Source organism: Cryptomeria japonica, chromosome 7 (assembly GCF_030272615.1).
Source record: "Cryptomeria japonica chromosome 7, Sugi_1.0, whole genome shotgun sequence".
NCBI classification, from domain to species: domain Eukaryota; kingdom Viridiplantae; phylum Streptophyta; class Pinopsida; order Cupressales; family Cupressaceae; genus Cryptomeria; species Cryptomeria japonica.
In genome coordinates this window covers 860,345,099-860,357,783 of record NC_081411.1, presented here as the reverse complement: position 1 = coordinate 860,357,783, position 12,685 = coordinate 860,345,099, and positions in this window count along the sequence as shown.

Here is a 12,685-nt window from a genome sequence, read left to right as displayed (position 1 = left end):
TCTAGAAGATAATCCCTTCAAGTTATTCAACTGGGATATCCCTCATAAGATGCTCATTCATTTCTCTAGAAACCAAAGTGGGAATACAAGAAAGAGCTTGGGCTTCCTTAGGAGACCCTCCTTGTGAATCCTCCCTAAAAAGGGAAGCAAATTATTACATGTCCTCACTAGAGATCTCAGGAAAGAAAGAAAAATAATCATCTCTTTCATTTACTAGAACTAAGATAGATTTACCATGCCTTCTAGCCTTCACCAAATTGAAGAAAAATGCAATATTTTTATCCCCTTCTTGAAGCCATTCTATCTAGGAATTTTGTTTTCAAAAAACTTCCTTCTAAAACTCACACTCCTCCAATGCTTTCATAGTATTCACCCCTCCAGGAGAAACTCCTTAGTCACCCCTTCATCCCTTATCAGTCTCGTGATACCATCCAAATCAGCCTGAGTCGATGCCTTGGCATGAAATATGTTTCCAAAATATCGTCGATTCCAACGCTTAAGATGATATTTCACAAATTGAAGTAACTTAGCAAAGGTATACATTGTCATACCAAAAGTGGGTCTACCACACCTCCACCAACCAACCACACATTCATATAAGGAAGGATCCTAGAACAACATGAGTTGGAATTTGAAAGGAGTCTGAGGCACATGAGTTAATTTTGATAGGCCAATGATCCAACCCTCTCCAATCCAAGATTTCCAAACAGGAAGACCACATACCACCAACCAAGTAGCAGCAAAGCAAAAAATGGTCCAATCTCTCAACAATACAGTGACACTCAATCTTGTGGTTGTTCCAAGTAATTTTACCATTACTAGGCTTAATATCCACAAGATTCAGAGTAGTGATGCTATCGCAAAGAATTTGTGTAGAGGGCTCTAGCCTCACACTACCACCTCGCTTATCAGCCAACTCAAAAATAGTGTTGAAGTCTTTAGCCAAAATCTACGGGTGGAAAGGAGCCACACTACAGACAAACTGGATATGGTACCATAAAACTTACTTGCCCTAAAAATCAAGAGGCACATAAATATTAGAAAAGAGAATAACCTCCCCTATCTCAAAACTAGAAGCAACCATAGACATGGAGGATGTAGACAACATCCACCAAAGAGGTAGAATCTTCATCATGAGCACCAATACAATGACACTCCTCGAGCCTCCATAACTTAGGTGATAGACCAATCATAGCCTCAATAGATAGCTTAGTCTCATGTATAAAAAGAACATCAGGACGTTGACTTCTAACCAAAACATGAACCACTTTTTCTCTAGGTCTGTTGTTCAAGCCCCTTACATTCCATGAAAGAACAATCATTCCAAGGGGTTCGACAAATGAGAGTCCAGAGTCTTTACTGGCCTTGACTCCACGAAAGTCTCCCCTGCTAATTTAATCTTTTCCATATCTTTCTTTCTACCTGTTTTAGCTGATTTCTCTGCCAACTCCCCCCCCCCTTTCTAAGGATCTTTTTGCATAAGACCTAGTTGAGGAGAAGGCTTGTTGTTCCTAGTCATTTTTATTGGAATAATGTTGCAAATATATGCTTGAAGAGATATTTGAGAGATGTGTTGTCATTGATGTCAACATATTTCTTTGTCTGAGATAGTGATGTAGTGAAATTGAGTGAGATAGTTTGTTCAACATGATGAAGATCAAATTTTTTTGATTAAAGGGTTTTTAGAGGGTTGTCTTTAGTTGATTCAGTTCAAGTTTCAGAGGTCCGCATGGAGATTTGATTGAGTTATGGATATCTATATTGTGGCTGATTTTTCAGTGGTGAAAGAGTAATAATATTTTAAACTGCATTGCTCTGTATTGTAATATCTTGTTCTACGGATTTGGAAGTATTTTTAGGATGTTGGTGTATGTCCTCAATTCAAGTGGTTCATGGTTTGAAGGTCCGCAAGTGATTTTTCAAGGTTGATAGTCATTGTAGTTAGTGTTATTGAGGTTTGGTATGAAGATGCTAGTGATTCTAGTAATTTGTGTTGGTGTGGATGTTGCTATGGTAATTCATGATGCTTGTGGATGTCTTTGGATCGTGTTCCTTTTGTGTGGATGGTCTGCATTGATCACTGAGCTCGTAATTGATGTTTTTCTTCAGTACATTGGTGTTCTTCATGTTCTTGGCTCACCAAGTGCTTGTAACGTGTTGCAGATGTTGGAGGCATAATTCTTGGAGGTTTAATATGTTTGAGGTGAAATATTTAGGTCCATGCTATGTCTTGATTGACATTTCTTGGTTCGTATGTAATTTTGTATTGAGTGTGGTTGTATTTTGTAATTAGGTTAAGAGTGTTGAGCCGACCTTGATAATTTCTCCAAGGTTGACGTCATGTATAAATAATTGTAATAACTTTGTATTTAAGGTGTGCCTATGGATGAGTGTATGTGCATTAAATGTATACATCTATTGAAGGTAAAGAAGAAGTGTGAAGAAGAAAGTTGTTTTGTGCTTCAATGGAACTGAACCAGGCATTAAGGAGATGTTATTTCCTAGTTCATAATTTTCAGATGTGATTTGTGATTGTTTGTGTAGGTAGTGAGTCTTCTTATTTTGAGCAGTGAGCTTCAGGTAATGTAATTGAATGCATGTGCATTCCCCATTGTAATACTTCTAACAAAGTATACCTATTTTGTGGGTACATCCCCGTCGTGATTTTTTCCTTAACCAAGTTTTCAAGTCAAAAATCTTAGTTTTATGTGTGTTTATGATGTGTTGCTGATCTATGCCTTCATGTTTAATTATCAAATCTGGGAATAAGTTTAAGTTTATTGAGTTTTTGAGACAACTCATTTACCCCCCCTCTCAGTTGTTTGTCCTATTTCCATCATTTGGTATCAAAGCAGGTTCCTCTGAAGAAAATTAATCACTTGAGGTGATCTGGTATGACAACTTACAAGAAGTACAGTCTAAGATTTGATGGTACCAACTACTCTCTTTGGAAGAATCGTATGGAGTTTCATCTGAGATGCATTGGTGAACCTTACTAGGATATTACTAAAAGCAAGTACATCATTCTTGCAAATGGTCCTTCAACTCTGAATGACATCAAAAGTGTTGAATATAATATTAGGGATAAGGAAGAATTGTTGAGTGCTTTGACTGGCTTCAAGATGACAAATGTTATGGAATTGCAGATTACTCATGAGATCTAGAAGAAGTTGGAAACCTTGTATGAAGGTGACAGTTATGTGAATATTGCCATGTCGCATTGCCTAAAGGAAAAATATGAGATGTTGAGGATGAGCGAAGATGAGAACGTCACTTCTTACATGTAGAAGGTGAATGAACTTGTGTGCAATATAAGATATGCTGGTGGGAAGTTTGAAGAATTAGATATTGTTGCTAAAGTTCTCAGATCTTTACCTACATCCTATAAGCATAAAGTTGTTTCTCATTGAGGAGATCAAAATAGTGATAGAGGTAAATAGGGACATGTTGAATGGTAAGCTTTCAGCCTTTGAGATGACTGAGTTTGGTGATTCTCTTCCTAAGGTAGAATCTACATTCAAGGCTACTATCTCTATAAAGGATAAGTAAAGATATGTTCTAGGAGAAAATTATTCAAGGGGGATGTCTAGATATGAGAGGGAGAGGAAGGAAATTGAAGAAAAAAAGCGAGAGCTTCAGGAGCTTGAAGCCCTTATTTCCAAGAGATTACCCAAAGGATCTGATAAGTATGAAGGAAAATTTCATCTTAAATGTTTTTCTTGCAATAAGATAAGTCATTTTACCTCAAGGTGTCTAGGAAGAGTTGCTAAGCCAAGAACTAACAAACCTAGATTTCAAAAAAGATGTTATCATGTCGTCGATGAAGGTGTGAGAGGTGATGAATCTGATAAAGGAAGTACAAGTGATAATGAATGGGTGTTTATTGCAATCAAGGAAGATGATCCAATGCCTACTGACTATGGATGATCTCACCATATGATAGGTGAAGAGAAAGATGAATGGGTGATTGACAACAGATGCACTCACAATATGACAAGTGATAAGAGTAAGTTTGTGAGTTTGGAAAAGTATGAAGGTGACATTGTGAAGTTTGGTGATGATAAAGCTGGTATAATCCATGGTAGAGGATCCATTTCTCTTGATGGTAAGCACAATACTGATGATGTCTTATATGTAGAAGGTATAAATCATAATCTCTTGAGTGTTGGATAGATGGTTGACAAGCAATATAATCTTCAATTCAAGAATGGAAAGTGTATAATCTTGGGTAGTTCCAGAATTGAGATTGCATCAGGTACAAAGACTAAAGGTAATATCTTTCATTTAAATAGTGCTAGTAATAAATGTTTGATTTCTCAGATTGATGAAAGTTAGTTGTGGTATAGAAGAATGTGTCATGTGAATTTTTATAACATCGTCAAAATAAGTTCTACTTAGGCTGTGAGAGATCTTCCCAGATTGATGAAACCTACTAACACTATGTGCAAGGAATGTTAGTTAGGGAAACAAACCAGAGTTACTTTCAAGAGTAACAAGTATTGTTCAAGTGGAATATTAGATCTTGTGCATACTGATTTGTGTGGTCCTTCTAGAGTCAAAAGTTTATAGGGAGATAAATATTTCATGTTGTTGATTGATGACTATTCTAGGATGATGTGGGTTAAGTTCTCGAGGTAGAAGTTTAATGCTCTAGACAAGTTCAAGATTTGCAAGGCTATGATTGAGGCAAAGATAGGTTTGAAGTTGAAGTGTCTGAGATCTAACAGAGGTAGTGAATTCACTTTTGGTGAGTTCAATACATTTTGTGAAGAACATGGGATAAGAAGACAATTGTCTGCTCTAAGAACCCCTCAACAAAATGGAGTTGTGGAAAGGAAGAACATAACCATTCAAGAATCTGCTAGGACAATGATGTTAGAGGGAAATGTTTCGCATGTCTATTGGAGAGAACTTGTGAGTATTGTTGTTTACACTTTTAATCAGGTGCATATTAGATGTGATACTGGTAAGACTCCTTACGAATTATGGTTTTGTCATGCTCCTACTGTTAAATATTTTGAAATTTTGGGAAGTATATGTTATATCAAGAAGGATAAAGATATAAGAAAGTTTGATGCTAGATGTGATGAAAGAATATTTATTGGTTATTCTACCAAAAGAAAGGCATACTGATGTTATAATAAGACTTAGGAAGATAGTTGAGAGTGCAAATGTCAGGGTTGATGAAAGCAATGAGAGATAATCTAGACCTTGTGAATATGATTCAGATGATCAAAATGACATTTCAATCAATGGGAAGTAACCTCAAACCCAGAATCAAGTCCAGGTAATTCTGGAGAATCTAGTTCCTCAAGGAGAAGGAACTAGTTCAAGTGCTGAAGAAAGAACACAAGAGTCTAAAATTCAAGAAAACCCTAAGACTCCAAGGTATGTAAGGTTGAATCATTCTGAAAACCAGATCATAGGAGATAGAAATAAAGGTGTTCAAACAAGAAGAAGAATTGTTTAAGATCATGTTGAGTATTGTTTGATCTCAAAAATTGAACCTAAGCATGTAAATGAAGCATGTAAAGATGAAAATTGGGTAAAAGAAATGGAAGAAGAATTGATGTAGATTGAAAAGAAAAACTCGTGGAATCTTGTTCCCAGACCTAAGGACAAAAATGTAATTGGAACCAAATGGGTCTTCTGGAACAAATTGAATGAGCAAGGCGAAGTTGTTAGAAACAAAAAAAGACTTGTTTGTAAAGGATATTCACAAATGGAAGTAAATGATTTTGAATAAACTTTTGCCCCCATGGCAAGAATTGAAGCTGTAAGATTGTTTCTTTCTTTTGTTGCTTACAAAGATTTCAAAGTCTATCAGATGGATTTCAAGTCAACATTCTTGAATAGTGAATTGGAAGAAGAGGTGTACATTGAGAAACCAAATGGATTTCAATTGTCTGATCAAGGAGATATGGTTTGTCGGTTGAAGAAACCTTTGTATGGACTGAAGAAATCCCCAAGAGCATGGTATGCTAGATTGGATAAGTATCTGTTGAAGCTAGGATTTAACAAAGGTACTGCTGATAGTAATATGTGCTTCAAGATTGATTATAATAACATTTTGATTGTTGAAGTTTTTGTTGATGATATAATATTTGGAGGGAATGATAGTTTGTGAAAAATTTTTGCTAATGAAATGCAAAATGAATTTGAAATGTCTTTGATTGGAGAGATGACATTATTTTTGGGTTTGCAAATCACATAGTAAAAAAAAAGAATTTTTATATCTCAGTCCAAGTTTGTAAAAGAGTTGTTGAAGAAGTTTGGTTTGGAAGATTCAAAACTGGTTGGTACTCCTATGGTGACCAGATGTAAGTTGACTAAAGATGATGATTCCCCTAAGGAAAATTAGAATAGATACAGATCTATGGTTGGTGGATTTCTCTATTTGACTCATACTAGACCTGATATCATGAATGCAGTTTGTCTTGTTGCTAGATTTCAAGCTAATCCTAAAGAATCTCATGTTATAGTTGTCAAAAGAAGTTTTTTAGATATTTGAAAGGAATAATTGATTTTGGTCTATTATATCCTAAAGATGATGATTTTAATGATGCTGATTGGGCAGGAGATATGGATGATATGAAGAGTACTAGTGGTGGTGCATTTTTCTAGAGAAAAATATTGGTTTCATGGTTGAGCAAAAAACACAATTGTATTTCTCTATCTACTATAGAGGTAGAGTATATTGTTGTAGAAAACAATTGTACTCAGGTGGTATGGATGAAGCAGACGTTGAAGGGTATCGAAGTAGTATATGATGAGCCTATTGCTATCTACTGTGACAATTCAAGTGCAATTAACATTTCTAAGAATCTGGTGTTGCATTCAAAGACTAAACATATATCCATCAAGTTTCACTTTTTGAGAGATAAGGTAAATGAGAAGGAAGTCAGACTGGAATATGTGTTTACTAAGGAACAGATTGAAGACTTCTTCACAAATCCTTTGCCTAAGGATAATTTTGAGTATCTTAGAGAGATGTTAGGGGTGATTTCCCCTCCTGATCAAAATTGAGATGCATTGGTATGCATCAGTCTGGAGTATTTCATAGTAATATCTTGTGATTTGGATTGATGATTAGTGGCCACTACTTAGGGGGAATAGTCAGTTTTGAGAGTAAATTTTGTGGTTTGATTGCAAATATGTGCCTTTTCCATTGATGTCAAAGGGGGAGAGAGTCATTGCAGTTAGTGTTCCAGAGGTTTGGTATGAAGATGTTGGTGACTCTAGTAATTTGTGTTGGCGCAGATGTTTCTATGGTAATTCATGATTCTTGTGGATGTCTCTGGATCATGTGCCTTTTGTGTTGATGGTCTGCATTGATCATTGAGCTTGTAATTGATATTTTTCTTTGGTACATTGGTGTTCTTCATGTTCTTGGCCGACCAGATGCTTGTAACATGTTGCAGATGTTTGAGGCATAATTCTTGGGGGTTTAATGTGTTCGAGGTGAAATATTTGGGTATGTGCTATGTCTTGATTGACATTACTTGGTCCGCATGTAATATTGTATTGAGTGTGGTTGTATTTTTGTAATTAGGTTGTGAGTGTTGAGCCGACCTTGATGATTTCTCCAAGGTTGATGTCATGTATAAATAAATATAATCTTTGTATTCGAGGTGTGTGTATGGATGAGTGTATGTGTGCTAAATGTATACATCTCTTGAAGGTAGAGAAGAAGTGTGAAGAACAAAGTTGTTTTGTGCTTCAATAGAACTGAACCAGGCATTAAGGAGATGTTATTTCCCAGTTCATAATATTCGAATGTCATCCATGATTGTTTGTACAGGAAGTGAGCCTTTTTATTTTGAGCAGTGAGCTCTAGGCACTGTGCCTAAATGCATGTGCATTCCCCGTTCTAATACTTCTAATAGAGTATACCTATATTGTGGGTTAATCCCCACCATGGTTTTTCTCTTAATTGGGTTTCCACATCAAAAACCCTGGTGTTATGTGTGTTTATGATGTGTTGTTAATCAATGCCTTCATGTTTAATTATCAGATCTAAGAATAAGTTTAAGTTGCTTGAGTTTTTGAGACAACTAATTCACCCTCTCTCTCAATTGTCTATCATATTTCCATTAGTTTCTAACTCTGCAGTCTACCCAATAAGAGGGGAATCCCCACCTCCATTTGAACCATCAACAAAAGGAGCTGACACCTCTAAAACCACTAGCTGATGATCAGTTTCCACGTGCAATTTATCATGCCCCTATAGGTCCATAGAAGCAACATAAATGTAACCCTCCTATATTGAATCTATCACCACCTGATCCAATCTCATCAAACCCAAGTTCACTTCCTACTGGATGAGATAATCCAAAACTTCAAACTAGTTGTGTCCTCATCTTGCCTTTCCTTTAGGGTCCTTTTTGACCTCAATTCTTGGTACAAGCTTTGATCGGAATAAAACCATCAGCACCAACCACCTCGCCAGGGGCAATGTTCTTTCCCTTATCAACCCCGTCTGAGTTGTGAGGAGGTTTATGGAGGCTAAGACTCCATACGATTAGCTCTTGGACATATACGTTGTAGATGGCCATACTCATGACAAAGACGACAACAAAAAGGAAGTGTCTCATAATCCAACTACTACACCTAGGAGGAAGACTCTGCACACATATCCACAACATCAAGCAAAGGCTTACTACGATCAATCTCAACAAAAATGCAGGCAAAGGTCATTACCTTCCTCCCCAAGGTTTGTGTCTAAGACCTAGCCAGTTTCCCAAGTAACGAGGCTAACAAGCACAAAATATCCTCCTGACAATATTCGACTAGAAACTAAGGTAGACAAACCCACACTGAGACTCGATTCGGAAGCTCCTCAGATTGGTTGAATCCTGCATGCCAAGGTTTGATAAAAATCCCCACCTAGCTATGAAAATAAGGGCCTCCCTTGAAGACCCTATTATGACCAGTCATACAATTAAAAGAAACCATAAAGTAATTGTTAGCTAGGTGCATGATATCCATATCTCCCTCTGACGCCCAAGTTTGTTAGACCCAAGACTCTAGAAATCGCAAGGAAACCCTCATCCCAAAAAATTTGCAATATAAAGATTGGTTTGAATAATATTCAATATCTTCGACAATCATCTCTAGCAGAATCACAAGTTTTGGTCTCTCTTTGCAACATTCATGATAATCATTAATCTTTATGATCCGAGAGCCATTAGACATCCCTGAGCCAGCAAGCCCTGTATTTGGAGCAAACAAATTATTCTCAAAGTTCTTTATACCCTGGTTCGGGGCCTTCAAGACAATTGTTGCTCGAAAGTCCATGGCAAGAGATGCCCCAAATATCACATCATGAGAGATAGACATTGAACCCAATGAGTATGAACAACTCCAACTGACTATGAGTGGGGGAACCCCACACCTCGTCTACCCAACCACCCTCTAGCCAAAATCCCACTCCTCGAGCCCAACAACACCAACACCTATCAAGGAGGATCATCAAACAATGAAACCACAGGCCACCACGGGCCCAATCTCACATTGATACAACAAATAATTACCCCTCTGCTCAAGCTGTTGACCATAAAGAAATCACACCGCGAAGATCAACCATCATAAAATTAACCACTTGCAGAAGAAACTCGACTCACCCCCACCCAAACCCCACACACAAAAGGAAAATCTGAAAATGAACCCCCCCTTTGCACGATCACCAACAACCCCCATCCCCTAGGCAGAGACAACACAAACCAAACACGAGCTAGGGCATGAATGCCCTAGCTTAGCCAGAGCATTCGCCTACCTGCACTATCATTCTCCCCATAATCACTCTTTCCCTCCTTTTCAACCTAAATATTGATTCATCTTTCTATCATACTTCTAAAATGTTTACTAAAAAGAGGATTGATCATTATAGTGTGGTAACTTGAGGTATTATTGATGTCACCACTTTTGAGAAAGGGAATGACAACACTAGTTTTCCAATTTTTTGGAAACCCATTATGGATGACTCCATTGAAGATTGTTTTGATGTGAGGCATGAGGATTTCCAATCCCTATCTTAAGTGTTCAACTTGTATGACATCAATGTTTGGAGCTTTACCCACTGCAAGCTTTCTAATTCGTTCTTTAATATTGTCTGAAGAGAAGAGTTTTAGTTCTTGAACTGATTATCGGAGGGTTATCTTCATCTTGATCTCTATCATATCTAGCTACTTTGCATACTCTAGCCATTGAAAATCTATGATATTATTTTCTTTGACTACATGTCTCTTTTCTACAACTCTTTCCAAAAGCCTCTAGGGCTACACCTCCCATGTGTAATAAACTCTTTTCTTCTTATTTGCATGTAATCCTCTTTTTTATTCTCACTATTTTTTATATTCCTCATTATTACCCCATATTTTGGCCATTTTCTTTGCTACCTTATAGTCTTCATCATACCATGGGTTTAAGAGGAAGCTATTCTTGTTGCTCCTTTTAAGTTTAGACCTTTTGCATGACTTGAGAGCCTTGAAGATTATAGAGGTCAACTTGACATTGCCTATCATTTCCTTGTTTGAATTGACCAGCCTATTGCTCCCGCATCATGTAGCTATTTTTTCACAAAAGATACAAGTTTTTTCTTCCCACTCTTCCTTGGGAGTTGTACATCTACTAGTTTCACATCTAAGATGGTGAGACCCAATCCTCGGTTTCATTATTAAAAAAAATTCCCTTCCCTTAATTGCAGCCCTTAAATAGGCTTTTTCATCATTCTTCCATGTCGGGTTCAATTATTTGAAATAGCATGTGTTTTTTTGGCCATTTATGTTTTGTCCATATTGCAGTCCTGGATTTTTTTACTTCCCACTTTTGTGTCTTCTCATTAGAGTTAGGACAATCATTCCAATTAATGTCCCACTTGTTATTTTTCTTCCTCCAAGCCTTCTTCCTCCATTTTAACTCCTCCACAATAATCGTTTGGGACAACGGTATTTATCCATGTTTTTGACCTTTTTTAAGTAACTTAACAAATAGAATATCGTTGATGATTTTGTTGAGAACATACCAGTCATGGCTAAAAGCGTCTCATATGTGACCCATTGATTTAACTTTGAGGTTACTAGTGATAAAATATTTTTTGATTCTTTTTTAATTTTCTCCATTTGTGATTTGACATGCTACTCCCCCAAACTTCACAACCCTAGAGGACAACCAACATACTGAAAAGAGTTTTTTTTGTATTCTAATCCTATAATTTTACATTTTGCACCTATTTTGAAGAAGGTAAGGAGCTCTTCATTCTCCTTGAACCCTTTTAGTCATACATGTCTCCCAAATTTAGCCTATTGTGTAAATCAATTCCTAGGTACTTGTATTCTTCCATTATTTTCAAATAATTTTCCTCGAAGATAAAGTTAACCTATTGCTTTTTTTGCTTCAATGAAAAGATCATGACTTTGGTTGTGTTGGTATTCACTTTGTTAGGGTTCCCACAGATACTGAGAGGAGGGGGGGGGGGGGGGGTGAATCAGTATCTAACCGGTTAGAGCAATTTCTTAACTTAAAACATGTAGAACATATTAATACTGTATACCGGTAAACAAAAAGTAATGCAATAAATAGAGATAACAACAACCACATGAAAAACACACCATAACACAATAGTTTAACGAGGAAACCTAGTGTGGGAAAAACCTCGGTGGGATTTGTGACCCACAATATTCACTTATTAGTCAATAAGAGAATATTACTGCTACAAGAGGGGCCTGCCAGAGAGTTTTTTAGTGGCGAATCTTCACCAATTGGTGAATTCTGCGCGAATAGTCTGGTCTATATTCAGATCTAACAGGGCGAAGCCCAAATTTTTTTAGGTGGCAGATAATTATAGATTTGAATCATGCTGAAATTTTTGTACATTTCAATACAAAAAATGAGTTATGTGTCTTTGTAAAAGGATTTTAGATACCAATGCACCAATCTAAGATGAGCAAGCGAGGTAGAGCACTACCAGTTAAAAAGGAAGATTTTGACACGATTGTTAAATCTGTTAGTGATAATTTGAATTCTATTGCATATGAACTTTCAACTGAGATTCATGAAAGATTCCCTTGAGAAGAAATACTTGAAGCCATGGGTTGTGTGTATCCTCAATTTTGGCATTCAATTGGAGATAATCCAAATGACGCAAAGATGTATCATAAAAAACTAGAGGAATTGATATTGACATTTTCAAAAGATGCATATTGCAATGGACAACCAATAGAAGGAATTTTAAATTCAGATCATCTTAGAAAACAATGTAAACAGTTTGCATTGGTTATGAAACAACAATTGGTTAACTTGGAGAATCCATTTGAACCTGGATCAATCACAAGGCTTTGGAAAAGGACAGATCAAAGTGAAGCATTGCGTATTGCAATACCAGAATATTTGAAACTTGCTGATTTATGTCAAACAATGATATTGGGGTTGGTGGAAGATGAGAGAGTTTTCAGTGCATTAGGGCTTTTGAAATCAAAGATCAGAAACAAATTAGACAAGAATTTGGAAACTTGCTTGAGGTTGTTTGTAACCCAGTATAATGTTAGAGATTTTCCATATGATAGGGCACTGGCTATCTGGAATTCCATGCATGATATACGAGGTGTGTGAAACACTTTAAAAGCTGGTGGTGCTAGTGCTAGTGCTAGTGTTGAGATAAATGAATATGATGGATCGCAGACTCAGA